Source organism: Triturus cristatus, chromosome 2_1 (assembly GCF_964204655.1).
Source record: "Triturus cristatus chromosome 2_1, aTriCri1.1, whole genome shotgun sequence".
NCBI lineage: Eukaryota > Metazoa > Chordata > Amphibia > Caudata > Salamandridae > Triturus > Triturus cristatus.
Genome location: NC_140581.1, coordinates 25,568,909 through 25,584,988, shown reverse-complemented (window position 1 = coordinate 25,584,988; position 16,080 = coordinate 25,568,909). Strand labels below are relative to the sequence as shown.

The 16,080-nt window shown below is 47.3% G+C and overlaps 1 long non-coding RNA gene across 1 annotated transcript; it reads left to right on the top strand.

Moving 5' to 3' along the window:
* Nucleotides 1-8,640: 8,640 nt before the first annotated feature.
* LOC146863639 (uncharacterized) lies at nucleotides 8,641-10,644 on the top strand. The gene is made up of 4 exons (XR_014969061.1): nucleotides 8,641-8,789; nucleotides 9,500-9,609; nucleotides 9,987-10,067; nucleotides 10,536-10,644. It is a non-coding gene; the product is annotated as an uncharacterized LOC146863639 (long non-coding RNA).
* Nucleotides 10,645-16,080: the final 5,436 nt, after the last annotated feature.

The window sequence follows — 16,080 nt, the reverse complement described above, 5'->3', positions numbered from 1 at the left end:
GCAGGACCTTTGTGGCAGGAGGAGCGGACACCGGACCCTGACCCCCCACATGCTCTGGATCCTGGCAGTGGTCTTCCCAGACCTGGATAGGCAGCTGAAGGACAGACAGCAGCAAGAAGGGGGTGAGTCCATGCCTAATCTGTGTACTATGTCTGACATGCTAATTGCAGTCTTTTGGCCCGGTCAAACTTCCACATTACGTAGGTCTTGTAGTCCAGTACTCAGGTCCCTCAATTGTGTGATGCACCCTCCTCATCTGTTCCACAGGTGTGGCCCCTGCAGTCTGTTGCTTGTGTCACTAGGGCACTGTGTCCCTACAGTCAGCTATGCTTCAGCTACCGGACAGCATCTGTTCCCGTGACTCTGTTGTGTGTTTCATGGGTGGTTCAATTGTTTACCCAATGCCTGGGATCTGACATGTGATCTGTATGTGCCCTTGATATGTGTTCCAATTGCTGGTCTGACTTGCCACATGTATCTGGGGTATTTCAAACAAAACCATGCTTCAGGGGACTCAGGAGTATGTATATCAAGCGTGTCACACTTGCTTAGCCACCTGACTACTGTCCAGGGCCAAACACTGTTTCGCATAGACCTGGGCAGTCATGCCTCCTCAAGGGCATTTAGAAACACTCTGTAATCCCACTCCTGTGTATCAACTTACAGGTTGTGCTTAGTGACATGTGCCTTCAGGTGTCTGCCTCTGTGTCATTATGGTGTGGCTTCCTGTTACGTACAACTGGGGTGTCCATGATTTTGAGGGTCAGCAGGACATCTGAGATGTGACTGTGAGAAACAAGACCTGCGTGACATATAGGTGTGTGATCATCTGACAGTGCACAATGGTGTATGCAACTGTGTACTTCAGGCAGCTGGATTACATGCACGGCAGACTGTGATGTGCTAATGTACAGGGAGTTGTGTTTGCAGAGACTCATATGTCTGATTTGCATGATGTGGGGTCTTCTGGGTCAGGGATATGTTGTTTGCAGGAGATGGGCAGGTGCACTTGTCATCTGCAGAGTTAGCTTTACCCCTGAGCTATGATTGTGACACAGTGCACACAGTTGTTGTCTGGATGCCCTGTCCCTGTGACAGGAGACAGTGTTGACTGACTTTCCAGGCATGCCAGTGCCATGGCATTTAACTTGCTATGAGTGATCCTGCATTGTGTTCAAGTGTGCACCATGCACCCCATTGTGGCATTGACTATCAGGACATGAGAACATCATAGTGTGTTTTGCTGGCATGTATCACAAGCATGTGAAATGAGTCTCTGCCCATCCCTTCATCCGAACACCTGTGCTGAGTCAGTGGCAAGAGATGTGCTGTGTGTATAGTGACATACTCCTACATGTTCACTTGCATTTCCAACTGATGTGTGGGTGGTGCATGTCGGCACATTGGGGTATTAGCATCCAACATGCAACAGACATATGTGTGCAAGTCAAGGAGGGATATGTGTGCCATGGTTGATGTTGAGAATGACAATTGGCTTATTCTAAACAGTGTTGGCACTTTGAGCTGTGTTCAGCTGATGATGCCAGGGCTTGCCCTGTGATGTGATATACTCACTGTGGTGTGTGCAGTCGGTGCAGGTGACTGATGTTGTTTTCTTACTTCCTATTCCTATGCAGATACATCCACGGCCACAGGAGGGGACAGCTCCATGGACCAGGAGGAGCCACAGAGCCTGACAGGGACAGAAGGGGAGGAGTCGGGGGACCCAGTGGCACAGAGGGCGAGTGGAGCCACACCGAGGAGTCGTGAGCACCATCCTCCCCAGCTGAGAGCCACAGCAGCTCTGAGGATGACTCCCTTGTGGAGGCAGGTGTCAGCAGCCACCAAACCCCAGCTAGTGAGGCTGTCCCTGTGACCGCCCCGACCACCTCCCATCGGCTCACATCCCAGAGGTCCGTGGAGGCTCCCGTGTTCGGGAGCATGTCTCCTTTGTGCCAGGCACCGCACCCCCTGCCCCTGTGTCCCCTGCTGCCCTGAGTGTGGAGTCTGTGGACTTACTTAGACAGATCCATGTAGGTCAGACATCGATGCTGAGTGTCCTCCATGCACACACCACTCTGTTGATGCAACTGGTGACGTTCATGGAGGGCATTTCATTGGGCATGTCTGCCCTACAGAGGACCAATCAGTCTGTGGCCTCCTCCCTGATGGCAGCAGTGTCCCTCCTCCAACAGTCCCGCACCTCTCCTACCCCTGCATCACCCACGATTCCTAGCAGCCTACCTGTCCTAAGCACACACACACACCTGCACATTCTCACAAAGCCACAGACATGGGCAGCACACAAACACCCAAACCAAGGTCTAGACGTGCACACAAGCAAGCGCAGGGGACTGATACCACACTCACAAGGGCTGGTTTGCAGACACACACACAGACATTCACAACCACTCTGCAGTCCTCCGAAAGCTCTCCCTCCCAGCCCCCTTCCCTTGCTTCACCTGCAACCCCATCTCCACAGAAGCTCTTCCTCTGTGACCTTGGCCTCTTCCCCACCGACCCAGCAGATCCAGATTACAAGGGGAAGAGGAAGTCCCCACACACAGAGGGGAGTGCCCCTCACACCCGGACACCCTCCTCTAGGCGTAGTCAGACTGATGCCCCCACCTGCAAGTCCCCCCGGAGCCGGATACCCACAGATACACCTTTCCCCAAAATGCTGAGGCCCTCCCCCCTACCATTTACTCCTCCACACCCGGTCAGACGGTTAGTGCCACTGATGTGGGGACCGAGTCCCCCCCTCTGTCCTGCCGACCTCACCTGCACCCCTTTCTGCTCACATGGATTTAGGCACTGCAGTGGAGTCCACGACCACACCTTCTGACCTGGGCACTGCAGTGGGGACCCAATCCACTCCATCTGACCTTTCCACTGAAGTTGTGCCGACACCCACCCCATCTGACTTGTGCCCCACATTTGTGACTGCACCCACCACTTCAGTCAGCTCCACTGCAGTTGCCAGTGTCTCTCCTGCATCCACCACCCCTTCACTGCCTCCTTCTGCTGCCCCCTGATCCTGTCCCTGCGGTGCCTGGCCTGCCCCCATGTATGCCCCTCCGAGGTGATGTCCCCTGTCCTTACCAGTGCAGGCAAGCAACGTGTGACAGTTGTCACTCAAGTTCACTCCTTGTAATTTGATAATGGACTGGCCATTGGCCTTTTGTTTGAACGGACGATTACATTTTCATATGCTGAGTAAAGCTTTTTTCTTTATCCTTGTGAACTTGATTTAGCTGTACATTAGGTTGATGATGTTTAGCATGCCCTTGCACCTGTAATGCTTGGTTTCCAATGTTGAATACTGAGGTGTTTTTCGACCTTAGTCTGGCTGTGGCCCTTCTATTCAGGACCACAGCCTAGCTGCTTCCTCTATAAAATGGTTTCCATGTACATTAGGTACATATCTAATTGGATTCTGGAGTGCCTTATAAGCCCCTAGTACATGGTATACTATGTACCTAGGTCATAGGTACCTCGGTGGACTACCAGGGGCTGCAGCATATATTATGCCACCCCTGGGAAGCACTGCAAAATGACACCACAGGTCTGCTACTGCAGCCTGCGTAAGGGTGTGCTTGCACCCCTTACTGTTCTATAGGCTACCTATATCACTACCATATACAGACACATATAAGCCTATAAGCCACTCCTGAGGGCTTGGTTTTATGTGAGAGGGTGCCCAAGCATGAGCTGAGCCCCTCTGCGGCTTTCAGAAATACTTCCTTATGGCTGTTCTATGATATAGCCCTACCATATACTCTTAAGTGCATTATAATCTCGCGGTAAATGCTAACTTTGGGATGGCTGCATCAAAACATGTCGTGTTTGGTGTCTAACGCTTTCTAATACTACCCCCCTGCCAATTCTGGCAGCGGCGGTAGCATTCCACCCCTCTAGAGGGAGAGACATGTTCACACTGGCTAAATCCGCTAGGACTTTCCTGAGCCCTGGCATCACAAAATGGATGCCTCTGCCACAGACACAGGTCTGGCCTCCTGCTGCTGACCGAAACTCTGGCAGGGGAGGCCTGAACAATAGGTTTCCTGTCGAGGGGAGGTGTCCCCACCTTGCCAGACAGGCTGATGTATATTGGGGCTGGGGGGGAGTACTCTCTGGTGCTTTGAAGTCCTGCACTGGGGGCACACTTGGTGTCCCTCTGCATACTCCAGTTCAAACCGGTTGCAGGGGCTACCTGCCCCTGCTTTGGCACGAAACTGGACAAAGGAAATGAGTGCAACCACCCCTCTTTCCTGGCCCACCCATAGGTGGGGCCTTAGAGTTAGTCCATCCCCTAAACTTAGTATACCTATAGGAATCCAGTACCTAGGACTTTAGATTACCCTGGATGAAACTCTGCAACGTACATCCTGGACCTTCGATGATTAATCTTGAAGACTGAAGAAATCTCCCTTGGGGCCGAGGAGTGACTCCCCTGCTTGGCAGGCACCAAAGAAGCAACAGACAGGTCTGCAATTCTGAAGCTCCTGCTCGACGCCGAAGTCTCTGCATCCCTAGAGGTAGATTTCCAGACTTTCCCGAGGCTACCCTGAGTCCACAGCAAAGCTGAGGCCCGTGGCTATCGTGGGTGACGTGGAACCGTGACCCCTGGACACCGTGAACTTTTGCAGCAACACTATCTTCCTGGTCCTCCTTGAAGTTGTGCTTTGGGCTCTGAGTAGTGCCAGCCTTGAGCACCTCTTGCACCGAAGATTGTTGGCCTCCACTCCACGAGTGACCCGAGGGCCAGCTTCCAGTGCGACCGCTCGAGGCTCCTTCGCGATCACTAGCTCGTTGGCTAGCTGGTCCCCATGAAGGCAACTCCTTTTATGATTGGGCTTACCTGGTTGCTCCAGATGTGCCCTGACAAACCCTCACTGGGTGAGTTCCTCAGACCTTGCTGGTCTGCACCACAGTCCTTTCTCTGATTTCCAGTGACTTGCCATTGCCAAGGCTTGTTGGGTCCTTTCTGGTCGCCGACACCGCAGCACTCAATAAACTTCGTGGGACAGCTCGAATCCGGCTTGTGGACTTCATCATCGCGTCCTGGGCCTCATGGCTGAAGAGTCAAGACACCCATCAACTCACCTGAAGCTCCTGACATCTGTGTGCATTGGTCCATCCTGTCCTCGGTCACTGGCTAGTGACTCAGAGTCTGTCCCCTATGCTTTCAGGTTCCTTACATCCTAGATCCAGGCTTGGATCTCTTCGGACACTTCCCCTCTTCACGGCAGCAGCAGTTCTTTGCAGGCTTCCATTGAAATCGACGACGCGACCCGACACCAAAAGACACCTATGCACCCGGCTTCCCTGGGTGAGGTAACTCGAGTACTCTGGTGCTCTTGTGGGTGCTAGCCCTAGAAATTCTTAAGTCCAAAAGGGTTTGGTCTAGACTCAATTAGAAGTGTCCCTAATCTTTAAATTTGCATACAGCTCCCGTGGGTCCCCTGTGTCACTACCTTGGGTGCTTCCTTGGGGTCCCAGCGATTCTAGAGGCAATAGACCTAGTGCCTATTCCAGTCGTGGTTCTTATACCTCTTTTTTGGTGTATGGTTTGGTACGCCCCTAGGGCCCAAACGTGTATTTGTGCTTTTACTGATGCTTGATCACTTGTAACTTAAGTACTTCGAACTCCAGTCTCATAAAGAGACTAGAGGGGTGTGTGTTAACCTAAATACATATATTTTAAATATATACCTGGTGTGGTTGTCCTTTCATTTGCTCATTCAAGAGACTATAGACTGGTAAAACAAGCTGCTTTACATTCCTCCAAGACTTAGCCTGAAGGCTGCTCTCCATAGCTTCCACTAGGATAGCTTTCACATGAGGTTGTCTTTAACCATTCACCATAAGGGGTTGTTTGGACTGGTACAAGGTGTCCACTAGAACTAGTGGACAGCATATATCAGCCCACCTTCTCGCATTGGTGTGCAGCGTGTGGGATTCCAGCTTGCTATTGTTTTACCAGATAATCTCAATTGAATTGATCAACTGAAAACCACTAAAGGTACCTGAGGTACATATAATATCAAGTTTAGCTACAGTAAGTTCTACTGAACTTAGAGTTGTGTGTTAAGGGATAGCACACCATTTCTACAACTCAAGAGAGTTTAGTAGGCCACACTAGTGTAGGTAGTGCAATACACCACACCATATTAGTAATGTCTAACCAGCCAGGAACCAGTGGGTCCCTACCAGGAACCACTGATCTCCTTCCCTATAAATATGAGGATCTCTCCTTTGCTCAGCTTAGGGCCTTATGTTCCATTAGGAAGCTGAAGACAGGCAAAAGTCCATCCACCCAGCATCTCATAAAGATACTGAAACTGGATGATATCACAGGGCCCAGTGGGCCTGATGATTTAGACGGTGTGGGTGGGGCAGCACCTGAGGGTGGGTCCCGATGTGGAAACTCCCTTGACCCTAACTCTAATGCTGACCAGACTGGTGATAATGACCAGACTGGTGAACACAAACCACCAAGATGAGGATGAGGAGGATGACAATAATGCCACTTCCTTCATTCCTCCTGGTAGGTCTGACAACAGGGCTAGAAGGGATAGATCTCTGTCAAGGGGATCTATCCAGTCTAACTCCTCTATAGGGACCTCTGTGTCTTCTCTCAGAGGGAGGGAAACCTCCCAGGAGAGGAGAGAGAGACTGCTGAAGTATGAGCAAGACAAGTTCAACCTCAGAAAGCAGCAGATGGCCTTAGATAGGGAAGCCCTGGAGCTCTACAGAGCTAGTAAAAAGGAGGGACTAGAGTCCCTTGGTGGCAGCAATTTCCCTAGAGCTAGGGAGAGGTCTTATGACCATAGAAACCTAAGTAAGATTGTCCCTCCCTACTAGAGTGGGGATGACATCCACAAATGGATAACTGCCTTGGAGAGGGCCTGTAAAGTACAGAAGGTCCCTCACGGTCAGTGGGCAGTAGTCATATGGCTCTCCTTTGCAGACAAGGGTAGAGACAAGCTCCTTACTGTAAGAGAAGAGGATGCTGATGACTACAAAGTCTTGAAAAGTGCACTAATAGATGGGTTTGGCAGAACCACTGAACAATACAGGTTAAAGTTCAGAGACACCCAAAAGGCACAAAATCAGGACTAGGTTGACTTTGTTGACTGTGCTGCTAAGGCTCTGGGAGGTTGGTTATTGGGCAGTAAAGTGTGTGACTTCAAAGGATTGTATAAACTGATAATGAGGGAGCAGATTCTTAATAACTGTCAAAATCAGCTGTTGCACCAGTACCTGGTAGACTCTGATCTGACCCCTCCCCAAGAATTGGGAAAGAAGGCAGACAAATAGGTCAGAACAAGGGTGAGACAGAAGGTACAGAACCAAGGTGGTGACCCAAAGAAGCAAGATTCCCAAAACTCTGATAAGGGTGGGGACAAGGGTAAATACCAGAAGTCTTCTCAAGGGCCCCAAAAATCTTCTTCAGGTGGGGATTCACAGTCAGGAAAGGGTAAAGGCCAAAAGAAACCTTGGTGCAAAATCTGTAAACAGAAAACTCACTGGACTAGTGACTGCACCAAGGCCAAAGAAAATACTCCAGCCCCCACCAATGCCCCTAAGGCACCTGCTCCCCCTAGTGCAGTTACAATTGGTGGTAGGAATACACAGAATAAGGGTGTAGTAGGGTTGACCCTGGGATCTGAGATGGACTCTGGCCTAGTCAGAGTACCAAAGGGGGTGGTGATGGATGAAGCATCAGAACCAATCAAACACTCTTACCCAGTCAACAGATCTGGGTTTGATCCATCACCGTTCTTTAGCCCACTCTGCCACCCCAGTTCAGACATGGCCATATGCAAATCAGTCTGACCCTGTGCCTCATGGGAACATTCCAGCCCGAACTGCCAAGCCATGCCTTCCCTGGACTGGAAACAAGCTTCCTAGGACCGGTTTCTGGCATTTCAGCCGTCTTCAGCCAGGCTTGCTTGAATCCAGTGGCAAAGTGAGCAAGGGACTCATGTCTGAGCATACCCTGCCAACTTATGGCAAACAAAGCGGTACAAAAGGGGGTGGTGATGGACGGAGCATCAGAACAAGTCAGGCTGTGCTTGTCAGTGAGTCCAGGTAACTTGGGCAAATACAGACAGCACCCTTTAATTAATGGAGTAGAAGCTTGGGCATTCAGGGACACTGGAGCAAGTGTCACAATGGTGACAAAAGATCTTGTGGATTCTGGGCAGATTATACTTGGTGAAATGTACCAAGTGACCAATGCTAACAATGTCAGAACAGAACTATATTAACCAGAAGACAGGGTCAGAGCTTTTAAAGGACCAAGCACCAGACGTCACCAATAAATCAGCTTATTGTATTGATATGTAATGCCCAAATTACTTTTTTACCCGTGCTAAGATGGCGCCCACGCATACGTATTCAGCCATGTGATTACGGAAGTAGTTCTATACCTTTTCTAAAGAAAAAAGAAAGTACAGATGTCAGTTCAATATTGTTCAGAAGCCACGATGAGGGTATATAATAATCCTGGCAATCGTATACCATGCTCAAATTGTGTATTTTCCTGTGATAAGATGGCGCCTATGAATACGTCTTTATGCAATGCCTAAATTATATTTTTTTAACCCATGCTAAGATGGCGCCCACGTATACGTATCATGTGATTACGGAAGTATTTTGATGGATCACAGGTGTGAGTACTTTTGAGTGAGGATAAACGACATTGCAATGGATAGCTCGTATTTTCTAACCACGTTTTCGATTCAAGTGCGGCATGGACATGAAGGAGGCAACATAGCAATGTAAGTTTCATTACCCCTTCGTTAAGGAAGAGATAACGCGAGTCACGCACCATAAATATTATATTAAAGATGCCTATGTAACTATCTGTTACATTTACTTTGACATTTCATTAGGTATTTCTGGTAAAAGTGTACTATCCTGTGATATTTTATAATATGGTGTGAGATTTAAAAAAATTCTTTGTTTTGGACACGCAAAAAATATGGTGATTAGGATAAGATTTCATGAAAGTAGCGTTTGTTCGAGTTTATCGTTTGAAAATTGACAAGTTGTGTTTCTATGTAGCATTACTTTAGGTATTATTATATGTAGACTTACAATTACGAGACGCATTTTGGTTTTAACTTGTGGGCTAGTGAGTAGAAGTGGATTTAAGTCCTGGCATGCTAAATATATGATGGTCTGTCAGGCGCTAGTATTCCTGTTGTTATACAAACGGGTCGATTTATGAATTTATGTGGGTGATAATACTGAGGTCAATGGCCCCTGAAAATGGCACGTCGTATGTGACATAATTTATGACACTATTCGGTGAGGAAAAGCTAGTGTATCCAATTGAGCAAGTCACATTATATTGACAATAATAAACTTTGAAAGCTCAGTTAATTCATACGTTCTCGTATCATACTTTTGAAGTTCCGCCACTGAATGAGATAAAAATAGGACTCTGATAGTTGACAACTAGGTCATAATTTCATGTACTTTACAGACTTACAGCGGAGAAGAATTCATGCTTCTTACATAAAAAGTGAAGCCCACATTGAAAACATTCATTGACCGCACAGAGACTTATGCAAATAACCACGCTTGATTCTAGTAGTAAGTGATTTTATATATCTTTTATTTATATGAGAAACAGGCTATTATACCCAGTCCCTGTTGTGAAACCAGGATATACACACATTAATGAACAATGAGTAGTAATCTGTGCACTTATTAATGCATTATTGTTCTAATTTTATTGAAGAAATACTAGATTGTTTGTCAATACATTGTATATTTTGATTTCCTTTTGTTAATACAGTGTATATTTTGCGATTGTATGTGTGTATATAATATGAATATGCGTTGAACCAAAGCATAAGAGCTGAGATACAACTGTTTTTGTCTATAGGCATACTGAATTGTGTGTATATAATATGAACATGCGTTGAACCGAAGCCAAAGAGCTGAGATACAACTGTTTTTATCTATAGGCATACAGAATTTCATTTATGGTGTAGTCAACATTGGTCTGGCACTATACTTACCACCAAAAAAGACAGCACGTTGATGAGGTATGAATAACAGTATTGGAGTGACTTATTAATACAAACAATATCTTGACTTAAATTAGAGCTAGGAGTGATTCAATGTATGATCTCTGAATTTACTTATTGACTATGAGATAGCCATATCGAATTGGGTATCTTGGGTAGTGAATACGCTGACTATAGAATGAATATAGTTATTGCTATACTTTAAAGCACTACTGAGTAGAGGTGTTTCCTCCCTAATAAATTAAAACTGTGAAATTCCAGGCACTATATAAAGTAGATTCCAAGTCTGCTAAGCATGCAATAAGAATATTTTGTATTCACAAATACAAATTGTGTCATTGACAGAGTATTGTGACATATAAAGGGATATAAATTGTTGTTCAGGTGGTACATAGAGGTCCACGTTAATGTTTTAGCATATAAATACTGTATATAAGATTTGTAAATAAAGATTTGTAAATAGTGTTTTTATAAATTGCTTTTTAGCCCTGAAGAAGTCCCATGAGGGATGAAACGCGTTGGCAAAGCAATCATTTTTTGATGTCAAAGGAAGATAATTGAATTTCAATAAAGAATGGAGTAAAAAAAGCTACAATCAAGACTTACGTCGTTCATAGATAAATGCATGCATGGGAAGCCTAATAATTGTGTTTTTGTAATGTTTCCATCACAATAAGCCACATCATATTGGGGTATATGAAATATACATCTCTCGGGTGCAGGATCAGTGTGTACAATGTCAGAACAGACCATTCTCTGGCAGTTGTTAACTTCCCCTGGGGAGGGGTAATTGGCCTTAAGAAGGTTGTGGTAAGTGCGGACCTACCAGTACATTGCTTGCTTGGGAATGATCTAGAAACTTCAGCTTGGGCTGAAATGGAGCTCAGGACACATGCAGAAATGTTAGGGATCCCTGCACATGTCTTTGCTGTGACCAGGTCACAGGCAAAAATGTCAAAAGCTGGACAGGTCCTGGATTCTGGAAAAATGGACCAGGTGCCTCACAAGAGGAGGAGCAGTAGGGTTAAGGCAGAGCCTTCCCACCTGTCTCAGGATACTGATCAGTCTCCTCAGGGAGATGATCTTGAGGCTGCAGAAGGAACTGTCCCGGAGGAGCTTGAACCTGACCAGGTTGAGTTCTTGGGGACAGGGGGCCCTTCCAGGTCTGATCTGAGCCAGGAGCAGAAAACCTGCCCCACTCTTGAAACCCTTAGACAGCAATCTGCTAATGAGGCTGCTGGGAATGCTAGTGGCACCCATAAAGTTTATTGGGATGTTGGACTCCTATATTCAGAGAGTTGAGACCCCAAGCCTGGTGCATCCAGGAGGTTGGTTATACCTCTGAAGGTTAGGGGTTTCCTATTGACACTAGCCCATGATATTCCCCTAGCAGGACACTTAGGCCAGAACAAGACTTGGGACAGAATTGTTCATCACTTTCACTGGCCCCACATGTCTGAAGACACAAAGGAGTTTTATCGCTCCTATGTAACTTGCCAAGCCATGGCAAAGCAGGTGGCACTACAAAGCCCCCCCTGATACCTGTGGTGGGGGTGCCCTTTGAAAGGGTAGGGATTGACATTGTTGGTCCCATAGATTCCCAAACAGCATCTGGGCACAGATTTATACTGTGGTAGTGGGTTATGCCACCAGGTATCCAGAAGCAATTCCCCTAAGAACCACTACAGCACCTGTAGTGTCAAGAGCTCTCTTGAGTGTGTTCTCAAGAGTAGGCTTTCCAAAGGAGGTAGTACCTGACAGGGAGGCAAACTTCATGTCTAGTTACTTGACTGCTATGTGGAAGGAATGTGGAGTGAACTACAAGTTCACCACACCCTATCACCCACAATGCAATGGTTTAGTTGAGAGATTCAACAAAACCTTAACGGGCATGATCAAAGGACTCCCAGAGAAGCTTAGGTGAAAATGGGACCTGCTCTTGCCCTGCCTTTTATTTGCATACAGGAAGGTGCCTCAGATGGGGGTTAGCTACAGCCCATTTTAACTTCTGTTTGGTCACCCTGTCAGGGGTCCATTGTGTTTGGTGAAGGAAGGATGGGAGTTACCTCTCAAGCCCCCAAAGCAAGACATAGTGGACTATGTACTTGGTCAATGCTCCCGGATGGCTGAGTACATGAAAAAGGCAAACAAAAACGTTGAGGCTAGCCAGGAACTGCAAAAGCCTGGCATGACCAAAAGGCTGTACTGACTGTTTATCAGCCAGGACAGAAAGTGTGGGTGTTGGAGCCTGTGGCCCCAGCAGCTCTCCAGGACAAGTGGAGTGGACCCCACACTATTGTTGAACAGAAGGGAGAGGTTACTTATTTAGTAGACCTAGGAACTCCCAGGAGTCCCCATAGGGTTCTCCACGTCAACAGGCTAAAGCCATATGTGGACAGGGCTGACATGGGCTTGCTCATGGCTACTGATGAGGGACAGGAGGAAGAGAGTGACCCACTCCCTGACCTCCTCTCATAGAACCCTGATGATGGGTCAGTTGCTGGTATAGCCTTGGCAGGCAGGCTCACTGCCCAGCAACAAATTGATTGCAGACAGGTGCTCAATCAGTTCAGACACATGGTCTCACTGACTCCAAGTCAGACTACCTGGTGCACTCAGGAAGTGGACACTGGGGACAGTCTGCCTATTAAAAATAAGATTTATAGGCAACCTGACAATGTCAAGGACTGTATCAGGACAGAAGTCCAGAAAATGTTGGATTTAGGTGTTATTGAACCCTCAGATAGCCCTTGGGCTAGTCCAGTGGTCTTTGTGCCAAAACCTCACACCAGTGGTGGAAAAAGAGGGATGAGGTTTGGACTACAGGGGTCTCAATGCAGTCACCAGGACTGATGCCCATCCAATACCAAGGGTAGATGAGCTTATAGATACTTTGGCCTCAGCCAAGTACCTTAGCACATTTGACTTGACAGCTGGCTACTGGCAGATCAGACTAGCTGATGATGCAAAGCCAAAGACAGTATTTTCTACCTCTAGTGGGAACTATCAATTTGTGGTAATGGCCTTTGGTTTGAAGAATGCACCTGCCACTTTCCAATGGTTGGTGAATACAGTTTTCACAGGCCTGGAAGCCTTTAGTGCAGCATATCTAGATGATATTGATGTCTTTAGCTCCACCTGGGATGATCACCTGGTCCACCTAAGGAATGTTTTGGAGGCCCTGCAAAAAGCAGGCCTAACTATCAAGGCTACAAAGTGCCAGATAGGGCAGAGTCAGCTTGTGTACCTGGGCCACCTTGTAGGTGGAGGCCAGGTTCAACCATTGCAGAGCAAAATCCAAACCGTAATGGACTGGGTTGCTCAAACTACCCAGACTCAGGTGAGGGCCTTCTTCGGCCTGACTGGGTACTATAATAGATTTATCAAAGGGTATGGATCAATAGTGACACCCTTGAATGACTTAACTTCTAAGAAAATGCCCAAAAAGGTTCAGTGGACAGCTAGCTGTCAAAAGGCATTTGATGACCTGAAGCAGGCCATGTGTACCGCTCCCATTCTGCAGAGTCCCGACCACTCCAAAAAGTTCATTGTTCAAACTGATGCATCTGAATTGGGGGTTGGGGCTGTACTGTCACAATTGAATGAAGAAGGTCAGGATCAGCCAGTAGCTTTCATAAGCAGAAGGCTGACCCCTAGAGAGAAACGTTGGTCAGCCATTGAGAGGGAGGCCTTTGCTGTGGTTTGGGCTCTGAAGACGTTGAGGCCATACTTGTTTGGTACTCACTTCCTTGTTAAGACAGACCATATGCCCCTCTTATGGCTAAAACAAATGAAGGGTGAAAACCCCAAACTGCTTAGGTGGTCCATTTCCCTACAGGGGATGGACTTTACAGTGGAACATAGACCTGGGAGTAATCATGCCAATGCAGATGGACTCTCTAGGTATTTCCACTTAGACCGTGAAGACTCAACTGGTCAAGGTTAGTTTAATGTCCCTGCGTTTAGGGTGTGTGTGTGTAGGAAAGTAGGATCAGCTTCACATGGGTACCCCCACTTTTTGCTGGTGTTTCACTGTTTTTCGACCTTAGGCTGGCTGTGGCCCTGCTAATCAGGACCACAGCCTAGCTGCTTCCTCTCTAAAATGGTTTCCATGTACATTAGGTACATAATACATTGGATTCTGGGGTGCCTTATAAGCCCCTAGTATATGGTATACTATGTACCTAGGGCATAGGTACCTCAGAGGCCAACCAGGGGCTGCAGCATATATTATGCCACCCCTGGGAAGCACTCCAAAATGGTACCGCAGGTCTGCTACTGCAGCCTGCGTAAGGGTGTGCTTGCACCTCTTACTGTGGTATAGGCTACCTATATCACTAATGAAAACACAAAAAGGCAACAGTTCCTAAGAGGGGGGGGGGGGGGGGAAGGTTCTCAACAGTCTGATTATGATTGTGAGAGAGAAGGTTTTTGTCTCCAAAAGGTAATCGAGTGTGCATAAGATGGGGGTGTGTCTCCTTATGATTATGTGCCCTCACACACTCAAACGAGTGTAAAGCATCATCATAGGGCGGTGCTCCTCGTGGGGGTGGCGCTGCAGTCCCTCACGGGCCCTACAGGAGGGCTCTTTGTCAGAGTTCTTTTCAAGGAGGTGCCGTATTTGTGCATGTGGGTGTGTGGGACAAAGTGAAGTGAGTGAGTTATACTAAAATTGCCTCACGGTGCCCTAACAAAAAGTTTAATAAAGCGTCCTAGAGGCAAATTAAAAAGTAGGTTTGGAGACTCTCTGTTGAATAAATAAGAGGGGAGGGATAGATGTTTATCCAACCTGCTCACAAACCGTGAAAGGGTGTGTCATGTGTCAGGGGTCATAAATGGTCGACATGTTTCGCGCTTATTAACGGTCCCTAATGGATCCTAATGCGCTTCTTCAGGACGGGGTGTAAATGATAAGACAAAAATAAATATAACCTGGGAGTCAGGGAAAGCCCTATACTGCCAAGTCACCAGGAGTCTGGGTAGGGAGGACGTCACTGCGTCCGGGAACCGTCTAGTCCAAGTTCTACACAAGCTGAACCCTCTTGTATTGTAGGAAGGGCTGCAACAGCGAAATGTCTGGCAGCCGGGGGTTTACAATTCTCCCTGGACAAGGTGTCCGGATCCTAACGCTCAGACCAGGAACGCTGGTCAACTGGTATAACGCGCTAGCTGCCGAGTTGAGAGGACACGGGAGGGCTTTACAGGCAATCAGTGGGAAATTGCTGCTGCTATTTACAGACCAAGGTCTTTTATCGTTTGAGTGTGTTATATTTTAAAGTGTGTATTATATTTTAAAGTACTGCATTTTAAAGTGTCCCAGCACTATCCTCCGCATACCCGCACTTAAAATGAGTTGCTCACCTGCCGTTTGAGCGGGGTTTCTCCTTCCTCGCCCTCATTGAGCGCCATCTTGGGGGTAGTAGAGACACACTAGGGCACCATATTGGTGAGCACACTATTGCTCAGGAATACGACGGACGCCTATTTAGTCGGGGAAATGCAAGCGCGCCGGTACTAACTGGTATAACGCGCTAGCTGCCGAGTTGAGAGGACCACTATGTATCAGTCCTTCCTGGATACCATTGCCAACCTATCCCTTACACACTCTAAATTGATTATTCTGGGCGATTTTAACTTGTGGGAGAATGCAAGTATGGGTAACTATTTGAGAGATTTGAAATGCACCTGTACCAACTTTAATCTCCAAAAATTAGTTACCTCCCCGACCCATCAGGGAGGGCACATTCTCGACCTCTTGTTTGCAAATGAGTTGGAAGTTGAGATATTAAACATTGTACCTCAAAATTGGACAGATCACTACCTAATTCATTTTAAAATGCTGCTAGTCGGCCGACGGGACCAAGCTAAAACTTCTGCGACTTTCCGGAGGGGTAGAAATTGGGCTAAATTGGGCAGTACCGGTGCCCTCCTGATACCACCTACAGTGAACCCCTTCCGTGCATCTAGCACGGTAGAGGAAAATTACGCTACCTATCAGGAGTTCATTACGGATGCCCTGGACCAATTAATT